Here is a 24640-nt window from a genome sequence, read left to right as displayed (position 1 = left end):
TGTTTCATTGCCTTGTTTAGCTTTTTGAGCGGGCTCCCTCTTTATTTGTATATTTTACGTATTCAGTTTTTTTCTGTATTCATTTGCATTCTTTTTTTGTTTCTTTCCCAATTTTTGTTTTTATTTTTTCTGTTTTTCGTTCTATATTTTATTGTTTCCATTTACTTGGTTGTTTTTCTGTTTTATTCATAGCGTGGCAGCTTTTCATCGATTTTTTTTCCTTTTGTTTTTTTCAATATGATTTTTTTTCCAACATGTTGTTCTAGTTTTATTTTAAGTTTTCTTTATTCCCAGAATGTGTTCATTTTTTATTTCCTGTGTGTGTTTCTTTTTTATTTCCAGTTTGTGTCCTTGATTTTTACTACATTGTGTATTCTTTTTTTCTTTTCAACTTGTGTTCTGTTTTTATTTTCAGTGTGCGTCAAAAATTTTAGTTTCCAAATTGTGTACCAATTATTATTTACCAATGTGCTCTTCAATTTTTTTTCTTTCACTGTGAGTTTCAATTTTTATGCTTTCAATGTAGGATCCACATATTTTCATCCATTGTTTGTGTTCCAAATTCTTTGTTCCAGTGTTTTGGGTTCCAATTTTTTTCATTCAGTATTTGTGTTCCTAGTGTCCAATTTGTTCTCTGTTTCCATTTCTAAGGAGTGTTCGGTTCTTATTTTCAATGGTTATTTAGGTTTTTAACGATATTTTTTTTCTCTGTTAAATGTTTCCACCCATTTTTTTTTAACTTTTTGAATTGGTATTTTGTTTCTCTGTGTCTTCAATTTTGATTTCCCAATGTGTGCTTCAAATTTTTTCATACAGTATTTGTGTTCCTAGTGTCCGATTTGTGCTCGGTTTCCATTTCTAATGAGTGTTCAGTTTTTATTTTCAATGGTTATTTATGTTTTCTCGATACTTTTTTTCTCCATTAAATGTTTCCCCCCTTTTTCTCCCCCTTTTAACTTCTTGAATTGGTGTTTTGTTTCTCTGTGTCTCCAATTTTGATTTTCCAATGTGTGGTTCAAATTTTTCTATCAGTATTTGTGTTCTAAGTTCTTTCATCCTGTTTCTGTGTTCCAATTTTTTTTTCCAGTTTTGTATTCCAATTAGTTTCTCCAATGTTTCTTCTCCCAATTTTTTTTTTTTTTTGCTTTATGAATGGGTGTTTTGTTTTTCTAATTGGTATACCACTTTTTCTTAATGTTTCTTCTATTTCTTTCCAGTGTGTGTGATCTTGTTTTTATTTTTAATGGTAGAATTATATTTTTAATGGTTCTGTGCATCGAATGAAATTTGTGTTCGTTGTTTTTGTTTCTTTTTGTTTGTATTATCTTGTTTATGTTTGATTTTCATCTTTCACTGGGTTCACTTTTATAATATTTTCCATTATTTAATAAAAAAGAATGTATATTTTTATAATTTTTTTCTACCTTTTTATTTATTTATTTATTTTTTACAATTTCTTTCTCAAAATGTTTTTAATGTGTTTGATAGATATTTCGAGGGATTTTTTTTTAATGTTCTGCTATTCAGATTTTTTTTTCTTGGTTTGATCTGATGTAAATTAGTTTCTCACCCCATGTTTTTTTATCTCTGTGTTTATTAGTTTAGTGATTGTTAAGTCGTTTTCCTTGTACTGTGTGCTTTTAATGTTATTAACTTAATTTGTTTTCAGATTTTATTAATTTTTTCAGATTTTTTTAACTTTTAGGTGTTTTGGGACTTTAAATTATTTGATATCAATGCTGTCTCTAGTTTATTATAATATAATGTAATTTAGCTTTGTAGGATGCTCAGTAGTCTGATAAATAGGGAACAACCTGACAAAATGGGATCTAGTTTGTTACTTGGAATCTGCATAACTGAGATGATTTCCAGAATGATTTATTTTGAACAGCCTAATATGAGTTTAGATACTAAGGAATGATGATTTCTGCTTATTCTGTAAGTAAAGTTTGATTTTAATCCATTTTGTCAATTATTTCATATCTTGCAGTTAAAGTGGGACAATTGAAACAAGTACACGACTGTCAAAAATTGTTAATAACTAATATAATAACATTTAAAATAAGGCTTTTTTTTTCTAGTAGAGGATAGTCCACTTTACTCGTCTGTCAATTAATAAAGTTAGTTAAAAATAGTTAAGTAAAAAATTTTACAATTGATCCCACTCTCTCCTACTAATGTTGAACTCCGTAACCTTGTCATTTTGAACCCAATCCAGAAGACAAGGGAATTCCCGGATTAAGTACTGTGAGAAATTTGCCTACATGGAGGTCTTTTTGATGCAACTGACCGGCGCTTGCATTATATGGAGAAGAAAACCTCGAAAACTTCCCATGGTTAGCTTGGCAGCCAGGTAACTCTAACCCATGATCCATCTACCACTGAGGATATTTTACGTCAGCACTGTGGTTCGTTCAAGCCGGATGCGGAATTCGTATAGACCAGCCATAGCTGGAATTTGAACCTGGTCACCTCATTGAAAGGCAAAGGCTCTATCCCCTGAGCCAGTGATAAATTAATCAGTTTGTTTAGCTAAGAGTTTGAATCGAAGTAACATTTTAAATTATTCTCCGATACTTTAGCTTAGCGGTTTCCAATATTTTTGGTCTGTGAAACCCTTAATGATCAAACTTCTTTTACCGGGTTCGAATCCCAGCCTTGACTGGTCGATACGAGTTCCGCACCCGGCTCGCACCGACCACAGTACTGACGTAAAATATCCGAAGTGGTAAATGAATCATGGGTTAGAATCCTTTTGGTGTCAGGCTAACCATCGGAGGTTTTCGTGGTCTTCCTCTCTATTTAACGCAAATGCGTGTTATTTCTATCAAAAAGTCCTCCACAAAGACAAATTTTTCCCAATACTTGATCCAGGAGTTCCATTGTCTTCTGAATTTGGTTCAAAATTACAAGGCTACGGAATATTAGTAGTCGCAAACTCAAAAACATTGCATCGACTGTTCAGCGCCAGTTATAAAATAAAAATAAAATTAAGTTCATTAGCAGTTGTGAATATGAAACCAAAGGAAGACTAATTATTGAAAACTATTCAAAGTCAATTATAAATTTATTAACCAATAAAGGACTATTTTATTTTCGAAATATTTAAAAAGAGGAATGAATGTTTTTCATATCTTTAAAATTGAAAAATGCGATTTCGTATCTTAAATTGGGTTTGATTAATTGGTAATTGGTAATTGGTGAAAGTTAAATTCGCAATTCTTAAGCTGAATCTAGATAAGATATTTTTTTCATCCTATATACATAAGGTAAAAATGAATGAAATAAGCCGAAGTTTGCCTTTTGTTGAAATGAAAGCTATAAAGAACTTATATGAATGTTGAAAATAACTGTTTGAAGCACATTTCTCTACTAACGAATTTAATTATTTCCCTTTGATGTGAAGTTCGCTGTGGGAAAATACTAAAGCAATTTTATATAAGTGTGTGTCTCTTTAACAATTTATTCAATACATTACAGGAAAAATTGTTTTTTTCTTAAAGAAGTATTTACCATTTCTCTTCCTTTGACTTTATTTTCATTCCTTAATTCCTTTTTAAATTATTTCTTAAAGACATCCGAAATATCAAGTAAATAATGATTTAGTGATTGAATCTAAGTATAACTGTAGGTTTCAAAAATGTTTAAAAAAAACTTTAAGAAAAGTCCTAGGTCTTAGACCTCTAACTTTTTCATGGAACTCCAGGATTCCACGGAACTCCATTTGAGAACATACAGACTTGTGTCATTTCGTGTCAACCTTTAATAACAAGTCGTATGCATGCATTGTGATGGAAAGAAAAACTGAAAAGTAATACGTATGCTTAATGATTTTTTAATTTATTCTTTATGTTCAGTGTTTATATTAACGAACTAATCATGAACAAGTCTTATCAAAGCATTTTAAAAACTTAAGACATCTCTTCTTCTATGTTACTTATTTGCTCTTCCAGTAGTCTTTTACACCATGCACACATTCCTTTTGTAAATTAAAAGTGTTGTGAATTAATTAATAAATTTTTATTAAATTTCATTATTTGAAATGCTTATTAGAACCTTTGTTTATATTTATTGTTTTCTCTGCAATTTTTTCAGGACAATTTGTTGCCGTTATTCTTTAGATCGGAAAGAAGTTAAGACATTGATTGCGCTGCATAATATGGTGCTACATAGTTCTGGTAAGAATTTTATTCTCTTTTTCCATAAATTACACTTTCTAGTTGAAGGAGAATTTTCTGTTTTTGTTTTTTAAAAACACTTGGTGCCCAACGTTGCGATTAGTTTCTTTTGCTGGCTTTTTTTTCTCTCAGAACTGCAAATTTCAGCACACCAGAAACATATCCTCTCAAACAACTGAATACAATCTTCCTGTAATTTCATTAATTTAACGAGAATTTGCCCAAATTTTCTTCAAAAAGTAATAAAATAATCATAAAGAAAATTGCTCTGATTTTATGACGTTTCTCAAGGGTAAATATTTGCCTGTAAATCTTGTCTCAACCTGTAAATATTTGCTAAGAATAATTCGAATCAATATTTTGAAAATAGCTTTCGTCAAATTAAAGAACATTCTATGCTAATTAATAGAAATCAATTTTCATAACAAACAAAAATTTTCTTACAAGTACCAAAATATGTGTTAAATTTCAGCAAAGATTGTAGTAAATCGTCATTCCCCTCTTAACCCATCAAAAGTTTTTCTGCTTTCCCCCAACTGTTAAACGAGTGGATGCCTTAAACAAGTTTTTGCCGATTTCCGATACAAATAACCAAAAAGTATGAATTTGATACCTCAATATTATAGCCTATTTTAGAAAACCGATACTTCAACATGTACTTTCGTTACCCTCAACTCAAAAGTAATAATTAAAATAATATAACACGCATTATATGCTACATTAATACACATGCTTTAGCACATTTTCTTCAAGAAAGGAACTACAAATGTAAGTCAGATGGAAGACGAAGTAACCCATATATGCTATTCGTTGCACTGTTTGTCAAAAAGAGTTTTGGATTAATAAATTTTAACAATATTTCGACCCAAAAACAAGTTCGTTTTTTACCTTTAAACAGTAGCCAATCTTTCAAAATTATAAGTACATTTTACTTTTCTTACTTAACAATAAGATTGCAAGCTTTCAGAGGTTTAATGGAATGATAATAAATTAATAAAGAAAACAAGTATTTTTGAACACTCTATGCCCTAAATTCAAGCAATAATCATGTAACTTGTATCGAATACTTCATTATTTTCAATAAATGCATAAAATTTCGTAAACTTCGCTTAAATATGAATGGAGATAGGACATTTTTATAATAAAAGAAAACTACCTTTTTTTCCTACGTTTTTTTGCTATAACTTTAAAAGTAATTAATAAAATAATACAATATTTTTGGAGCAATTTTAAATTAGAAAATCATTTTTTTAAGATTTAAAAACAATCTGTAAAAAATGCGTAAGATATGAGCAGTGACGCACCCAGAAAAATCTTTCTAAAGGAGTTTAAAATTAACTTTTTTCGTCCTAATTTTCCTAAAAGTTTAATACTAAGATGTTATGAATAATATAAAAAAAGATTTAAAAAATGTATTTAAATGAATAGTAGTTTTCAGCTATAAATTGAATTTGTTACTAATCTGTTACTGTTACTTAATTATTAATGTTTCATTGGTAAAATACCAAACATATGGATCGAGTAAAAATAAAGAAAAAATTTCATCCTCTTACCTTTCCCTTCAGTTTTATGTTCGGTTTCCTAGGTTTTTCGACCACATGATTCAGAACATCGTCTTTAGAAAATGTAATAAAAAACGGGCTAAACATTTTAGTCTGTTTTCTGACATGGAGTTCTTTAAGTATGATTTCAAAATCTTTGATGTCGAAAATGACAGTTCATTGCTATATATTATGACTGGTGGTACTGGTCATTACGGTTCATAAAGTGAAGATTCCCTGGAATAGCGACTTATTGCACAGGTAAACAGCATCGATAGCACTCACTGTTTTTTTTTTTTTTTTTTTTTTTTTTTTTTTTTTACAAGATGCCAAAAATTTGTACCACCAAATGACTTCCCTCCTGATATTTACACCTAAATCATAAAAAGAACTGCTACATCATTTCTATGCTATTGTTATCTTTACTATTCGTTGCTGTTATTAATAGTTGAAAATTTTGCAGTAGCTTTGAATGCTCTGTGAATTTGGCATCTGAAATTCATCCAAAAAAGGTATGAAATATTGCTCGTTTGAAGTAATCTTTAACTGTGTCTGCAGGAAAATTATTTCCCATTGTCTGTCGGTTGACGGTGCAAGGTTTAGTTATTTGAATGATTAACTTAGAACAGATTACTTCAATTTTGAGAAGAGTTTTTGGAAATCCATATCTGCTTTATCTCTCATGCTTTACAAAGAATTTCAAACATTAGTTATAGACTGAACATAAAGCATCAAATCCAGTTGTGTTGGTTGCAGATGCATGCTGTGGGGCAAAGTCAGGGAAAAGACAGCATCAAGAGCAAACACACTTGTTTAAAAAAAATAGCCTTTTCTTATTGAAGTAGCTGGGGTTCTTGTGATATGTTGAAATCATTTCAATTAGATATTATGTATTGAGAAGTGGTTTCAACAGATCTATAAGTGCTGAAACTGAATCGGGTCTTTCGATCCACCTAGCCTGGCACAATTTTTTCTTGTTTTTTTATTTTTAAGTTAATCTCATATTTTTCGATTTGCCTTTTTAAATTCTTTGTTTTTTTCGGGAAATTAAAAAAAAATAGATTTTTGAATTATTGCTATACAATTTCTAATTGGGGAAATATGACATCCATTTGACACTGCAAGGGTGAGGCAGTGAGCATTGTAATGTACTTACTTACCCAAGTCATAATTCTCGATGGTCCCATTAAAAGATTTTGATGGTTTTAGTGCAATTCATGATGTTCCAACACCATTTAATGGTCACCATCATCCAACATTTTCCATTATGCGTCCATGGTTTGTGATATGCCAGCAAACTTCCATCATTCTATGGTGGACAATGATGATGGTTAACCTTCAGGAGAAGTTTAATTCTCGTGAACCAACAAGCCATGATGGTTCCAACTATACATTTCCAGGATGGTTTAATAGGAATTCTTGTTAGTTTTCTGGAATATATACCATCAAAAAAAATTTTTTTTGGGGGGGGGGCTTTCATAAATTAGTCTGAATTTCTACATTGGGATGATGGTTGTTCATGATCGTTCCAACTTATGATTTCTAAGAAAATATGATGGGAATTTCTAATGGTTTAACATGAACAAACATTAAAACAAGTTTCTATTATGTTGGACCATCATAAATCAGTCCGAATTCCTACATTGGGGTGATGGTTAATTATGTTGGTTACCATCAAAACTATAATGGTTCATGATAGAATTATTGATGGTTACATCAAGATTATGTTGGTCCATCAGTGGAAAACCCTCAAAAATTTTGCCTTGGGTATAGTACTTTGGAATAATTTTCCGGAATGATAGCCTACGCTCTTCTATATATGACACTCATACCACTAACTCCGCCATAGCCTTGACCTATAAGTATCTGTTCCGAATATTTTTAACTCTTCATTAATTGTCTGCTGGAGTTTTCCCAGTAATGCTTATTAAAAGAAGAAACTGTACAAATTCTTCTCTTTCATTATAATTTTCAACGAATCTCGCACAAAGTGACATTTTTTTGAAAACCAGCTAAACATTTCCTCCTCTATAACTGAAAAATATTCCACTTTATTAACTAGGAAGACAATGGTCTTCAAAATTATTTCATTCATTACTGATATTATTTCGTTTTGAATTCTCCATTTAATGTAGGTAGCGTTTTTAGATGATGTTTCTAAGTGATCTCTTAAAATCAAATCCCCATCACCTATTCTAAATTTAAATAAAAACCCTGAAGTGTCCTTCACCCCTTCTTAAAGTTTCATCAAATTTAAGTGGTCCAGAATCTCTATGGTGAATGAACACTGAGTCTCTATGGTATGAAAAATCGCTTGAACTGAACACCTCTAAAGTTGATAAATAATTAATAGTTAATAATAAAGTATTTCATGAGAAATATAAAACAATATCAAAATCTGGAAGTGTCTCTTCCTTTTCTGTAGGGTAGTATAATTATGACCAAAATTGATTTTACCTATCTTATGATTTACAAACCAACCGTCAAAATATGGCCAAAACAAGTTTTAACTAAATTTTGACTTGGAAACCACAATATTGAATTTCATCTTAAAATGCTACTTTCCTGTAGAAATTTTGTTACTTCTGGTAACTCACCCAAAAGAAGTCATATATTAGCTAATATTTGATTAAGAAAAAAAAATTGAGCGTGATTTAGCTTACTCGAAATGTCAACATATTGTAGGAAATCAATAACACACCCAAAATTCTCGTTAACTCAGCTACGAAAATATAATATGGCTAGGACAGGTTATTATTGACCTAAAAACCACCCATATTACTTTGCCCTTCAGCGTTGGATCATTGTAGGAAAATTATACCTCACTCTCAAAAAAGAAAGAAAAATTATTTCTGAAAGAAGTAATCGCGACATTTTATAACCGTCGTTGAACAGCCTACCCAATTTTGGGGTTTAAGACTTCTAATGTTCAGCTCCGTAGTATTGTAATTTTGAACCCAATCCAGAAGACAAGGGAACTCCTGAATCAAGTATTGGGAGAAATTTGCCTTCGTGAAGGACTTTTGATGGAACTAAATCCCATTTGCGTTACACGAAGAGGAAGACCATGAGAAACTCCCACAGTTAACCTAACTGCAAGGGGACTCTAACCCATAATCCGTCTACCACTGAGCATATTTCACGTCAGCACTGTTGTTGGTGCAAGCCGGATGTGGAATTCGTATCTACCAAGCATCGTTGGGATTCGAACTCGGTTCATCTCAATGAAAGGCGAGTGCTCTACCACTTGAGACACCACGGATCAAAAATATTGTATAGATTGAAAAACTAAAATAACAAATTTGAAAAACTAAAAGTTTTAATTTTGCCTTCGAAACTCCACTACAGATAATTGCTGTGTGTGTGACCACCTACAGAAAAAAGTAAGACTCAATACAGCTTTTTGTTAACTTTTTGTAAATCTAAGCAATTTTTTAGTCAAAATTTGAAATTTTACTACGAAACCTGAGCTTATAGAATAAATCGTTAGCCCTTAAAACCTTTGTCCAGCCACACTGTCTAAAAATTATGATAGTGACGAAAATGTAGAGAAATTAAACCTACAAACCACTCATCTTACCTACAAAATCAACTAAATTGTAGGAAATTTTTAACGCACCTAAAGTTTACATTAGTTTACCCGCTAAAAATAATGCCCAAAACAGATTTAAGCTCATTTTTTTTACAAAAACCACAAGTTTGAGTTTTTATACCGAAATTTAGGCCCATTGCAGGAAACAGTTATCCTGCATTTATTCGGCCTTTAGCGTTTAGTTATCTGGCCTTTAATCTTAAAAGTCTATTGACATTAAAAAAATCGCAGTAAAAAATTAAATCATCTATCAAATTGCCAAAATATTTTTAAAAAATCAATAATATGAAGTGAAAAACTGAAAAATCTCTTTTTTTATATTTGAAGAAGGAAATTTTTTATTTTCCTGCTAATTTCTTAATTGCATGCATTATGATGGATATTAAAACGCAACAAAATAAGTATAGAAATCATTTACAATGAGTAAGAAAATTTTAATGACAAAAAAGCTAATTTTTTTGAAATATTTCAAGAATAATATTCCGTTTTCAAATAATAACATTGAACATTTTTAAGCCGAAGACTTTTTAATTTTCATCCATTATTCGACGGGCAGTTTTAAATCTGAAGTTGAAAGTGGTCAAAGGTTTTTAAGATGCTCATTAGTAAGTGATAAAAATATTTACTTTTAGCAATGGTTATTTCGGATTAGCAATAGGTAGGTGACAGATATTCATAAACTAAAATTACGAAAAAGAATTTATTGTAAATGCTAAAAAAAAAATTCCCATTTTTTTTTTTAAATATTGTTGAGCGTTATCTAATATAATACTGTTAACGGTCTCTTCCGTTACTCTAGAAGTCTTCGGTGCAATTTGTGAGGCGTGTTATATACCTCTGCATGCAGAACGCCGAATATTTTTGTGGCAAAAATAAGTTAAGCTAATTTTTGATATTGAACTTTGTATTGAAAAATTATGCCATTGTCAGAAATCATTGGTCAACAAAATTTTTTGTTACTTGCCCCACCTATAAAAAGTTATTGAAAAAATAATAACCCAACTAAAAGAACAGGCGAATATAGTTTCTTGTTAACTTTTTTGTTAACTAAAAATGTTAGATTTTTAGAGTTAAATATCAAATTTTACAATGCAGAGCTAACCCGTAATAGGATATCGTAAGACTATGCAAATCGTATCGCAGCAAAAACTTTCATTAGCCAATCAGATTTGAAAAATTTCTTTGAAAAACAAAACGTGTTTAAAAAATTCACGATGTTCAAATGGTTAAGTCACTGCGATGCCATTGAGAAGAATTGGCGTACAAATCCTGGTGCGTAAAAAATCAGTCCATGTGTACAAACCAGTTCACGAACTTCAAATTGATGTGCGCTAATTTTCCTGTAATGTAAAGGCAGCCGATGTATAACGCTGAACATCATTCCATTGGTCTCGAAATTGTGGATCCTTAATTTCTATGAATCAGGGTCCCCATTTGCTGCTGTGAGTGCTTGATTTTCACTTGCTTAAAAGTGTTTTTTAGCCAAAATTCTTTTGTCTGACTAATCAAATTTTTAAATCAAATTTACGTATTCTAATGAGAACTGTTAGCTTATTGTGCAAAATTGCTATCTCATATTAACGGGCCAAACTTTTCGTTAGCCCTCCAATCAAAAAGGGAAAAAAACGACAGCAAAGAAAAATTTCAACTGATACTTGGTTTAAAAAATAGTTTGAGTTTTGCACTCTAGCGTTATTGCAGATAATTGTTAAGCCATCCGGCAAAAAACAGTTATGATCAAATTAAGATATTGTTAAATTATTATCTAAAGCACCATAAGCCATTTCAACAAACAGCCAGTGTCTGCCTGAAATTTAAGCTTATTTTAGGAAATTGTTATCCCTCGAAACAATGTTTGGCAAAAACGAATTATGGCTAAACTTTAAAGTGAGCAAATGTTAAATTCAATCTTGTCTCAAAACTTAACAAATCAAACATTTTCGTTAGCTCATCTCTTAAACAAAAGTAATGACCAAAATAGATTTTAGGTAATTTTGAAATGGACCTCGGAATCAACCGCCCGACTTTAAAACCACAAGTTTTAACTTTGTCTCCAAAAGTTAGACCTCTGTACAAAATTGCAATTCCACCTGCCGAAACAAAGGTTATGGTCATAACAAGTTTTAATTAGTTTTTGATCAAAAGTTGAAAAATTTAACTTTATTTCTAATTTGCACACAATATGGCCAAAATATTTCTGATCTAATCTAATTTCTGATCTAAAAAATATAAGTCTGATTATTGACTGGAGGCCCATCTGAGAAATCTTAACCTCATACGCCAAAAAGAAGTCAAAACAAATTTTAACCAATTTCTGATCCAAGAGGAAAAAATTGTGAAGTCCAGTAAATAATTAGCCAACATTATCCCACAAAATATTTGTAGGCGTTTTGTTAGGTCACTTAACTCAACGAAATTTCATTAGCCAAATGATCAAAAAAACAAGTTTAATAGCCAATTTCTGACCCACAAACCAAATGTCGTTTCCAAACGTTAGCCCATTGTCGGAAATTTACACTCAAGTTTTTCAATCAAAAATTTCAGTTTTTCCCACCGTTAAAAAATGTCCGAAAAATGCATTAGCTAATTCTTGATTAAAATAGCATTTTGAATTTCGCTTCAAGTGTAAGTCTAGTTTAGAAAGTCAGTATCTCAAAAAAAGAAAAACTTCGATAACTCACCCAACAAAGAAGAATTATGGTTATTGCGAGTTTTTGATTATGAAATTGACGATGAAATTTTGCCCCTAAAAGTTAGAAATCATTTGTTCATCATAAATTTTATATTAATGGTTGTAAATCTGAAGTTGAAAGTACTTGCGTTTTCAATGATATTCATCAGTCAGCGATGAACGACATTGATTTTTATCAAAATGTATTGCAAATTAATTAGCTATAGTAAAGTATTACATATTCCTCAGCTGAAAAAAAAAACAAAGTTGAAAATAGGCCGGGGCAGCGGGATCGGTAAGACGCTGGGCCCATGTCCTAGAGTTCGTGGGTTCGATCTCAGCCGGCCGAAGACTCCTCGTATAGTAAATGGGACTGATGCACGTTAAATCTGTCTAGTCGCAAAGTCCTCCATGCTCCCATAACAAGTCAATACATCTGGAGGTACTGATCCAGAAGTTCCCTTGTCTTCTGGATTGGTTCAAAATTACAAGGCTACGGAGTTGAACATTAGCAGTCGTAAGCCCAAAAATTGGGTCGGCTGTTCAACGACGGATACAAAAAAAAAAGAAATTGAAAGAAATACTTTTTTAACTTTGGGTGTGAGTTCACCTGCGACTCAGATTGGGTACGCGTGCTATTAGAGGTGCATGTTGGTCACCCACCTGTTCGTTTACACATCTAAAAGGTTTGTTTCCCCCACCCTTAAAATTTATATGGAAAAGAGAAATTTTATCTGATTTCTTTTAACCAAACTGTCACAAACTATATGTCCCTGACAAGTTAATGCGATTCTTTTTCTAAAAAACCACAAGTTTAAATTTTGCCTCTCAACAAATTTTAGCATAATCCTGAAATTAATCCATAAAAATTTTGGTTATCCCGCCCACCAAAACAAAATTTAATTTATCTAAAGTTCATGTAAAGTTAATTTATTGCAAGTTTATGTACTTTTTGTTCAAAAAAACGTAATTGTTAAATTTTGCCAAAAACTCTTTTTTGTAAAACAAACAGGGTGCGTAACGTAAAAAGTGCTTAATGATGCCTATTTTCGGTTTTTAAAAGCCCTTAATGGTGCTTTTTCCATTGGTTGTTTTTAAAAAGTGTTTAATTTTCCATTTTCGAAAATTACATTTTTTCACACTACGTCGATTTTCACCACGAATAACGCTAAAGGCTTGGTTTTCACAATCCATTTAGTCAGTCCGTAGGGTGTATGAAAGTGCCAATTATTTTACATGCTTAATGAAATACAGGGCCGGTGGCAGAATCGTGGCGACATTGCCACAGAACGTTATATGGTACTCGCAGAAAGATTTTTCTTTTGGGAAATAAAAAATTTTGTTTTTCTTTCCTTCTTGAATTTTTGAAGGATTATTTTTTCTTTGCAGATATTCAAAAGATGCCTTTCTCGGGAATCAGATGGGATAGAAATGCTCGTGATTTTTCTGTTCTCATTTGAGAATTTATAAAAAATCGATAATGACTAGCATCAGGTAGAATTTCAAATAAATTGATAATAAAATAAAATAAAAAAATCCGAATTTGTGAAAGTTTAAAAGATAGTTCGCTCTAGAGAAATCATGTTCTTTCTTTAATTTTTTTTAAAACATCATATTAATAAAATATGACTGTGAGTAGGGATTAAGTTACAAATTCAGATTTGTAGCAAACGAATTAATTAATGCGATACATTTGTCCCTCTTGCTCACACGAAACTTCTGAATCACCCATTTGACTTTATCATCGCTCACAACTCGCACCGATTCCTTCATAAATATGTTTTGATCACTCTTTTCGACATTATAGCTACGAATTTTTACTTTTCTTTAAAAATTTCGATGTTTCTTACAGCTTAGTTATTATGATATTCTAGTCAGTGGGTTTTTTTTTTCATTCTTAGCATTGATGTTATTACAGCACGTGAAATTCGAATCGCAGATCCTAGAAATCACTCTGACACACTCGGTTTGCGCCGATATTCATTAATCCATGCAGTGTTTCAATCATTCATTCGTTAATTATTGCTACGAGATTTCACGTCATTTTAAAAAAAAAAGTCCTGATGTTTTTTTTAATGCACTTATTTACTTATCCGTATATTATTACCCTTTTTTACTTTTACAAGTTTTATTGCACTTATTTACATTTAATGTGACTATTTCATTGTTTTTTCGGCAGTTATTGCTAATAAAGCCCTGAATAACCAGTTGATTCAGAGTTTAATTGCTAGTGCTACCATTTTCTTTGGGGTTTAAAGAATTGCGGTTATTCATCAGTTAATATTATTTCTACACTTAAAATTCTAATCGCCCTTTTAAATAATCACTTTTTAACGCTCTCAATTTTCGCTTATAGTATCGTAAATCCACATGGCGTTTCGATTTTATAATAGTCTTTGTACAGCTGACCCAATTTTCAGATTTACAATGACCAATGCTCAACTCCGTTGACCTGTAATTTATCACTCGATCCAGAAGACAAGGGAACTCCTGGATTGAGTCTTGAGAGAAATCTGCCTTCATGGAGGACTTTTTGATGGAATTAACTCGCATTAGCGTTACAGGGGAAAGAAATCCATGAAAACCTCTCACGGTTAGCGCGACGGCAAGGGGACTTCAACCCATGATCCGTCTACCACTGAGGATATTTTTCGTCAGCACTGTGGTCGATGTGACCCGGGTGCGGAATTATTGTCGATAACCCATTGCTGGGATTGGAAGGCGACCGCTCTATCCCCTGAGCCACCATGGCTCATATTGTTTCGATTGTATTTTCGGCAGTTATTGGTATTGATTTTCACATGGTTTTATATCCTGATATATTACAATCAGTATGAGAAACTCCAATTTGAGTATTTACTATTTAAGGCGATGATTACATCGATTTCCACATTGTTTTTAAAATCCGATATATTTTATACAATAGTATTTATTGCTACAACCGAATCTCGAAACGGTACACGCATTTGATTAACCCAGTCTTCGATCTTTATTTCGGTAGTTACTGCTACGGATTCCACGTTTTTTTTCTTCTTTAATGTGAGGATGATTCACAAAATGCGAAAAAGGAAATAATTAATGCTCTTCTCTTCTAATAAAATGTGAAAATATCGCTCATATTAAAATAATAATAATAATAAAATGCATATTCAATTAAAAATTACAAAGTTCTTTTTCTTTTTTCAAACACAGCGATTCTGTTACCTTACATTAGTAGCATGTGTATTTGTTATTATTAAAAGTACCTAGAGAGTTTTATCGCAGAAATCCCGAAAAAATTCTGCCATAGAGCTCACAGGTCCGTTTGAGCGTATACTGAGCTGGATTGAGTGGGAAGGATTCTTACACTCTCATGTGCAATTGTGCTGCACTTTGCAAGACATTCTTTACTTCAGGCTTCTTTTTCCGTCCTTTGAAATCAAACCGAAAAATCTTTTGAATATATGCTGATCACGGGGACCAACTAAACATTACCAATTCCCCCCCCCCTTAAAGTAAGGAAAGTTTTATTTGTCTTGTTAATTTCATTCCGGTCGAAGCGCCATCGACTTTGTCACTGGCAAGCTAATGGCCTTCTTGCACTCTTCTTTTCATAGATCAGTACCGGTAACTTGACTTGGGGATCAATTCCTAATTGTGTATTTTCATGTGGGTCCCCGGAACAGTTGAGAACCACAAAACTTCATCTCCTCAAAATTTGCATATCTTTGCTATTCATTTAATTTGATAAATATAAGAGTTAGTTGAGATTTTTATCGTAAGATTTTGTACCTGAGAGATCATCCAATAATTGCATAATTTTTTAAAAACTTTTATTGTCATTTATTACTTTTTTTTTTACTTATTACTTTTTATTATTGTATTATTACTTTTAAAATTTCCAATGCTCTTAGTTTGTTTTATGAAAAAACTTAATAATATTTGAAGGCAAGATCTAAAAAAAAAAAAAATTAAAAAAAAAAAAAATGAAGTGAGGGCCCTTCACTATTTTAAATGTAACTAAAAATCTTATGCTATTCAGACTTGTCATTCCAAAAAACTTTCATTCATCTCTTAATTATTTGATTTAATTATCTCAGTTTTTGTCCATTGACAAAATGGGTCTTGGTTTGGATATGATGGCGTCCACTCACTTTTCAACTGTGTTCAAGAGTAATAGTAAACAGTGCGCATGCGTTGTCATTGCATGCGTTGCTATGGCGACCGCTGCTGTGTTTCTTTTTATTTTCACTAGCAGGCATTTTTAATGTATTTACATAATAATAATTTTAAAGTAAATTTTTATATATTTTTTTATTATTAACGTATAATTACTGGCTTGATGGTGATTTTTAGTTTAAATATGAATTCTGAAGAAAGAAAATTATTTTATGACGTCTTGAAACACGTACAGTCCGCAAAAAAGAAAAAAGATATCACCCTGAATAACTTTCGTTCTAATGATCCGATTTTCACGAACTAAGTGTCAATCTTAATGGTTCCTGGAGGTGACCTCAAATATGCTAATTAATTAGTGCTAACTATTAATTAAGTTACGAAATCAGACACAAAAACGTACTTTCTCTGAATAAACATGTATTTTTTTTTACATATTTGGAATCTAGATACTTGAATTAGAGTGGGTAGACAAAATTTTAAAACAATTGGGTAAATCCAGAATAATAATCCAGATAATTGGGATAATCCAGAAAACCGCCAAAAAAAGTCGCCTGCGCAAATAAATATTTTAAGATAACCCATTGACTGATTCAAAAGAGGAACGCTTAATTTTACTAGGTTGCTAGGCAACCAATTTCTGACTGTAAAAAAATTGAAATAATGTTTTGTGATTGCTCTGAGAGGTTTAATTAATAGTTAATAGAAAACATCTCGAAGTTTCTAGGCAATAGACAATTTTTAAGTTCATTTATGTCCAGAAAGCAAAACAAAAACAAAAAAAAAATTTTTTTTAATCTCTTTTGAAAAGAAAATTTGAATCGATTTATAAGTTTTTAGAATTTAAATACATGAACTTTTTATAAGATATTATTTAGATTATGCTATTTTTGCTATGTTTATTCGAGGATTTCATACTAAAATCAAATTAACATAACTTATAATAGCTATATACAAAATTTTAGGGATAATGATTTTTACAGCTTTAATCGAGTCTTCTAGGCATGAGAGTTTGAAGGAAAAAAAAGTGCTTGAAAAATAAAATGTGGATTGTATAGTAATTCTAATGCACATTCACAAGGTTTTCTATAATTTACGATATTTCTTTTTTCTATAACTCAATGAATTGCTGAATGTTTAGTGGCATTTTAAAAACATTGAAATATGTTATGTTTAAGAATAAGATATTGAAATAATATGTTGCATATTGTATGATTCATTGTTTAAAAAATTGCTTCATTTTGCTAGATATTTAGGTTACATGGTTTTCTTTGGATAAAGATGATTAGCAAATAGCATCCACATGTTTCGATACATTCTGAAACTTACGTTCGCAAATTCACCATAAACTGTCGCACAACATTTTCTTCAATTACGATAAGTTACATTTACCACCAAATACTGCTACTATGATTATTTTTGTTTTCTTATATATATATATATATATATATATATATATATATATATATATATATATATATATATATATATATATATATATATATATATATCTGATATGATACTCTCTTTTTAAACAGAGCTCGTAAGGCCCTTAAGATACTGAAATGGGGGCACGAAAACTTAAAAGATTTTTTTTCCTAATGCCCGCCTGTGTTACCATACGTCAATTCAGGCATCTACAAGGAGACAGATATCTGTGTGGCCTAAGGATTCCTAACGAGCATCAAACATTCTCAAAATTAAGTGTTCATTCACTGGAAAATTTAGTGTTTATTCAATTTTAAGAACTGTTCCTTCACTTGGTTATCTACTACTTATTATTTAAACCACCAAAAGCTTAAAACAATATTATGTAAGTTATCTAAGTTTTTTTTACATAATTTGTATTTAATAACGAATATGTCGACATGCATTTAATAACAAATACGTCATTTAGCTAAAATTATAAATTTTGAAATTTTTATGATTTTTTTTTAAAGACAAGCTAAGCTTAAGTATTCCTTCACTGGTTAGTTTACCCTATAAGATTTTGAGAAATTTGCGATGTTGTGAGAGATGCTTAAAAATGTTGACTACGTATTTTTATTAATATTTATAAAATATATATTCAAGAAATTGATGAATATTTTATTCCAAATTTATTCATTCGTATGTATATTATTGAAATTTTATCAGTTATTGAGAAAAAAAAAACTAAAAAATAAAAAATAATCACATTAAAGAAGCACAATCTGTTGTATAATCATATTCTATCAGAAGCATGCTTTAATAAAACTCCACATTCTCTGAATAAAATGTATTTCATTCAATAAAATGTTTTATTCAAATTTCTTTACTAAATTGCAAATAGAATTTTAGACGACTAAAAAAGAAACATCGTATTTTATAGCTTAAAAAAATAAAAATGAAAAGATAAGCAAACGATTATTAGCGAAAAAAATATGAATGAAATTTTATGCTAAGCGCGCGAAGTCAAGTTCCTCGCAAGTTTATCACATTTTAATATTAATCGCCCCTTTAATCATTTCTTCATTGTCGCCAAATTATTTTTTTAAAAATAATTAATTTTAATTTTTCTCAGCTTCTAATAAATTAAAACAGTTGAAACTTTAGATTTTTCAATTGAAAAATATGTAGATTAATATGGTATAAAAAATTCATACCTTATAATTCAAAAATTTTTCATCCTTAATTTAATTAAATAATAAAAAATAATTAACTATTATTAAAAATTATTTTTTTCATGAAATTATCTTTGGGTAAATGAGTTTTATGACTGGTTGAAATTTTCTTCGAATTGCTTTATTAGTTTTTAAAATATGACTAAAAACATAAAAAGTGAAATTAACATTAAGGTGTACGAACTTTGGATCGCTCTCCTGACCAAACTATGGGGACCATATTTCCCAGATTGCGGCTACCCCCTATATTTTGAAGGTTAAAAATCCAAATATGTAAGAAAAAATATATGTTTATTCAGAGAAAGTACGTTTTTGTGTCTGATTTCGTAACTTAATTAATAGTTAGCACTAATTAATTAGCATATTTGAGGTCACCCCCAGGAACCATTAAGATTAACACTTAGTTCGTGAAAATCCGATCATTAGAACGAAAGTTATTCAGGGTGATATCTTTTTTTTTTGCGGACTGTACATAGGCAGGATATGAAAATCAATCCGACGACAAACATCAATTGAGACAGATTTTGCAACCCACGATTTGAAATGATGTGGCGTTTAACAGAGTCAATTCAGAAAGCAAAAACATTTGACGTTTTGGGTAACCAGTTATCGTAATAAGGCAATTACAACTTTTTTGTTGAATTTGGTTAAATATTATGTGTGTGGGGACCATATAATAATTTACTTCCCACAAACATGTTTATAGCTTCAATACTCATTGTATATACATTTAAAAATTATTTACATTTTTTTAATCATTTTATTCAAGAAATACTGAACCAAGTAACAAATTTCAATGAAAAAATTATTAGGATCCATTAATTAGTTTATATTTGTAATATGAATTTATTAAAGTCTTTTCAGTTTGCTCAGATCTCTACATATCTTTATAAATTGGGTATGATCAATAATATTAATATAGTTTATGTTTTGAGAAACTGAAATGAAATATGCTTTTGCAAATAACTATTAAATCTAAAAGTACACTCGATAACCTTTTTAAACAATAGTTAAACTAATTAATTTTGAATTATTTTATTTACATTATTAAATAAAGCAATTATTAATTTGAAAAATAAAATGAGTCGCTCAATATTGAATATATATTAAAAATTGTGTATAAATTGTTTTTATGGTGGCTAATATAATCAAGAAAAGAGTTCTTTATCAAAAACTAGTTGTTTTATCACGATCATGTGATGTCTATGAAAATAATTTTGCATTTTTTTTAATGTATATATGAACTTTGAATGTAGGAAGAGAAATTTTTTAGTAGTAAACAGATCCTAATTATATTTTTTCTAAGTTCTTAAAAAATTTTGAGTGTAATAAAGTTGCTTATTTTTTGTTTAAAAAAATTTAGCTACCCCTGCACCCTAAAATAAAACCTTTATCCAACCGAAATCGTTTGGTTTGAAGCCGCGCCAATTAAAAGTAATAGCCAAAGCGTTAGCTATAGTAGAAAATTACTAGCCTACAAATTTTTTAATTAACTCACCCATTAAAAAGTTGATCAATGTACTGGTTGTCAACGTTTTATGAATGATAATAATTTAAAGTTAAAATTCACGATAATCGAGCAATTTTCTCCACTGATTATCACTTTCGAGGAACCGTAAAATATCCTTTTCCATAGTCAGTATCTATAATAAAACTGCACAGTTTTAACGTAGTTTTAATGGGTACCAAACAGACTAATAAAATACACTGTACCTATATTAGCATTTTTGCAACCTATTAAAACTACACCAGTTACCATAATACCAAATTTAATTAATCATCACTGACGTTAATAATAATATCACGATTTTTTTTATAGTTACTTCTATACTTCGTTCACCAGGAGTTGGCACTTGGCTCCACCTCTTTCGGACGTAGAGTCCATTTTATCGCAGGAGTAAGAGAAGAAACGTCTCCGCGCTTGAAATTGAGACAACCCTTAATGAGCGCCAAGTGCAAACAGTGAATTATTTTTCAATCACTTACTTCGCATTCTCATCTGGTATTATACCTTCCGTTACTCTAGGCAATTAAATATATTCCATCAAAATGACTCAAAAAGAACAAACTATTCACTCAAAAGAGAAAAATATCATCAAATGTATGAAATATTTAAGGTTTAAAAAATGTTCATAAAGATTGCTAAATAAATAAATATTTTTGTCATGCGATCGCCAAATAACAACCTTGTTCAGGATTGTTTTCAGCCTTCTCCCAAAAATAGTAAAATATTAATCGTCGAATACCACGTGATGAGGGCGGAGCATAGTACCAACTCCTGGGTGAATGAATTATAAATGAACTACCGTTTCTCAAAAAATTTTTTTCGGTGCATAGCTTATTCTATTTTATTTCAATTAGCTTTGATTTTAACTTATTTTGTTCCATAGAAACATATTTTAAAAGCATAACTATTAACAAAATAAGCACTCGGTTTCTGACTACTTTAGAGTTTCCATTTAGAAGAAGTAGTCCACTCATGCTGCACAGCGTTTACGTTAATCATTTAGTTTATCTGATATAACAAGTGAATTATTATTAAAAATGTGGAATAAGGTCCTTTTTTTTATTCTAGAGAGCTAGAAGCTACCAACCATCAACGATGTTACCTATAAATTCTTCAAAAATAGAACTGGCTGGAGTTCACCCAGGGCCCGAGTTAGCCTAATTGCCCCCCCCCCCACTAGAACCGAACCCAGGCGAAATATCGTTCCGTCCAATTTATTGATTTTTTGACAATTCTATGTCCATCATGCTGAATACGGTTCTTTGATTGTTAATGTTGTCATCTAGCTGCGAAAAATTCATATCCTTGCTGACATTAGGGCTGAATTCAGCTAAATATTCGCAATGACTATGGCTCAATTAAGTCAATCAGAAGCCTGTATTTTTGAAAACATATCGCATTTTGCGATACGTAAAAATACAGGCTTCTGATTGCCTATATTTGTCTATCGTAATTGTGAAACTTTAGCTGAATTCCGCCCTAGAAAGCCATGGATTCATGAAATATAGATTGTGTTCATATGATAGATTCATGAAGAAGCTAACATAAAATTGACGGATTTTGCATAGTACTTATACTTTGTTTAAAAAAAAGTTCATTAGGGAAGGAAACTTAAAATAACCTTTTCATTAGATTTAGGATTCCCACTTTTGTGAGGGCCCGGGGCAACTGCCCCGTATGCCCCTGCTTTAGTCAGGCTCTAAATTCAATTAAAAATATAAGCTAAATGCTAAGCCAATCAGAAAATTCCATTTTTCTCATGTCTCTCCCGAACGATCTAACTGAAAATTTCTTAAGAATTTTAGGATTGAGGATTAAAATTGGCTCCTAGAGCCGCTATCCAAATTTCAGGACGATGGATCTAATGATTCTGGAACTGTGAATGAAGACACACAGACACACACTCACAAATTCTTTCTCTAATTATTATCGGAATGGTAGATATTCCAAAATTAATACAGAATTTTTGCTTTAAGTAAGCAGATTTGTAGAGTTGTAACTTATTATTAAAGTAATTTTGTAGAGTTGTAACGAAAACAAAAATGGAGTAATAAATTTATGTATTTTTAAATCAGAATATAAAAGTTTGTAACTTTGAACCCAATCCAGAAGACACCTGAATCAAATATTGGGAGAAATTTTATACCTTGTGGAGGACTTTTTGAGGGAACTAACCCACATTTGCGCTACATGGTGAATGAAGACCACGAAAACCTGCCACGGTTAACCTGACGGCAAAAGGCAAGCCGGATGCGGATTCGTCTCGACCCGTTATCGCCGGGATTCGAACCCGGTTCACCTCATTGGAAGGCGAACGCTCTATCCATAGCTTATAAATTTTCATATCGTGCCATTTCTTTTTGTTTCATATACAACTCCATATTTTATATACTTATTCATCCCTATATCAGTTTTAGGAGCAACATATTTTAATTAATAACCACTTCTGCGCAATATTTTTTCCAGACTTAACATTTTTAGACTAATAACCTTTGAACAATGCTTGTTTCCGGCAGCAAAATCATAACATTAAGATTTATTTTATGACAAGTGAGAATACCCATTCTCAGTACGGGATGAACAAAAAAATCAATTAATCGGCAATGCGTAATATCAAAATTTAACGTCACATGCATATAACGATTTTCTTGATTCCTCCTAACGAATGAGTACCTTTCAACAACGGAACATATTACACATATCGGCTTCTGAAAATATACCTAACAGCGAAAGAAAATTCACACTGTATGTCAGATTGTTTTTACATGCCTACCTTTAATGATCTACCACATACAAGAGGAAAGATAAAACAAAAAGCAATATTTATGCTTAATGATTTATAATTTATTTTTAACGATCAGTGTTTGTCTTAAAATAAATAAATTATTAAGCTAGGCAATCACAGTCCACCTGTTCCAAAACACATTAAAAATTTTAACCATCTGTTATGCAGCATTATGGAAAGAACTCCCCTCGCCCTTTGTCTGGTGCAGAGGCGGTGAGGAGGTTTAACTACTTCAGTTAAAAGTGTTGGGTCACTATTTAAGACAGGTGTGAAGAGAGAAAGGAAATCAGGGGAGAAAAAAGCGCCCTCTTGTGATAAACTATCTCTGCTATTTTCTGGTTTTCATTATTTCCATTATTACTATTTTCTGGTTTCCGGCTATTTTCCGGTTATTGCACTATTAACTAGTCAAAGCTTTTGACTAATTAATAAGCGTCATGTGATGTAATGTTTTTTGCTACTTTGTTATACTGACAAACTTTGTATAATTTTGATTATCTATATATCTAAATAATTACCTATTTATACTTATGTGTTTTGTTTTCATATTTATTATTATTTATGAATTTATATTTATGTATGTATAATTGTCATTATCTCTGATAATTACTCGGGTAATGTGCCCACTTATTAATCCTTACTTTTATTTTTAGGCTACAAGGACCAGAAGGCATACCACCTCAACGATCTTCACCTCATGATGAAGTGCCACTTCGGCCTCAGGCACCCCTGCCAACTGACACGACTCCATAGCAGGATACGTCTTTGGACTTTGTCCTAAGGGGAGTTCTTTAAATAGACAAACTATAAAGTTGCTGTCTCGTTTCTCCCTGTTCCCGTGATCTTTTGCACCGTGCACGCATTCGTTTTGTAAAATATAAGTATAATTATTTTTTTAATAAATTTTTATTGAAATTTATTATTTGGAATTCCTAATACCAAATTTGTTCTCTTATTATTTTCTTTTCAATTTTTACAGAACAAGTTGTGGTCTTTTTTTCCTGATAGGGAAGAGCGATGACGTTGATTGAGGTTGATAAACCATAATTCAGGTACGAATTTCATTCTCATGTTCCCTCAATTTTAAGATCACCTGTTTCGCCCAAAAATTTAATTCAATTTTCACTTCTCAATAAAGATTTAAAAGCAATTTAAGTTACAGTAATACTATTTATGTTTTTCAAAAAAAAAACTGTTTACGCTGCAACCTGTTCTTTTTGATGGCTTTTTCTCCTTCTCAAAACTGCTGATTTCAAAGCACACATTTTCTTAAACTTTTGCTCTAATAAATATGAATTTTGATGCACACAATCTTTTTTCATTTTCTTTAATATAAGAAGAGCTTTATTGCCCAAATAGTTATTCCAAAAAAAATCTTTAAGAAAATTGCGTTGCTTTTATGTCCTTTTCTAAAAGTTCCTCCAGTGACACCTTAAGAACAGAAAAATTTTCTGACAATTTTTAAAATGTTTCAAATCGCAATAAAAATTATAGGAAATCGTTAACTTTCATTTGACCAAAAATTCTTGTTTACTTGACCGCTGAAAAAATGCCCACGAGATTTCGCTG

General features: G+C 30.9%; 1 long non-coding RNA gene across 1 annotated transcript; it reads left to right on the top strand.

Annotated features, from left to right (window-relative positions):
* LOC147816881 (uncharacterized) lies at nucleotides 1-24098 on the top strand. The gene is made up of 3 exons (XR_015428592.1): nucleotides 1-1938; nucleotides 4096-4178; nucleotides 23725-24098. It is a non-coding gene; the product is annotated as an uncharacterized LOC147816881 (long non-coding RNA).
* The last annotated feature ends 542 nt before the right edge of the window (nucleotides 24099-24640 follow it).

Source organism: Parasteatoda tepidariorum, chromosome 1, assembly GCF_982258835.1.
Source record: "Parasteatoda tepidariorum strain Cologne lab strain chromosome 1, Ptep-v5.0, whole genome shotgun sequence".
NCBI lineage: Eukaryota > Metazoa > Arthropoda > Arachnida > Araneae > Theridiidae > Parasteatoda > Parasteatoda tepidariorum.
Note: the sequence above shows the minus strand (reverse complement) of the source record. Positions and strands in the feature narration are given on the sequence as shown.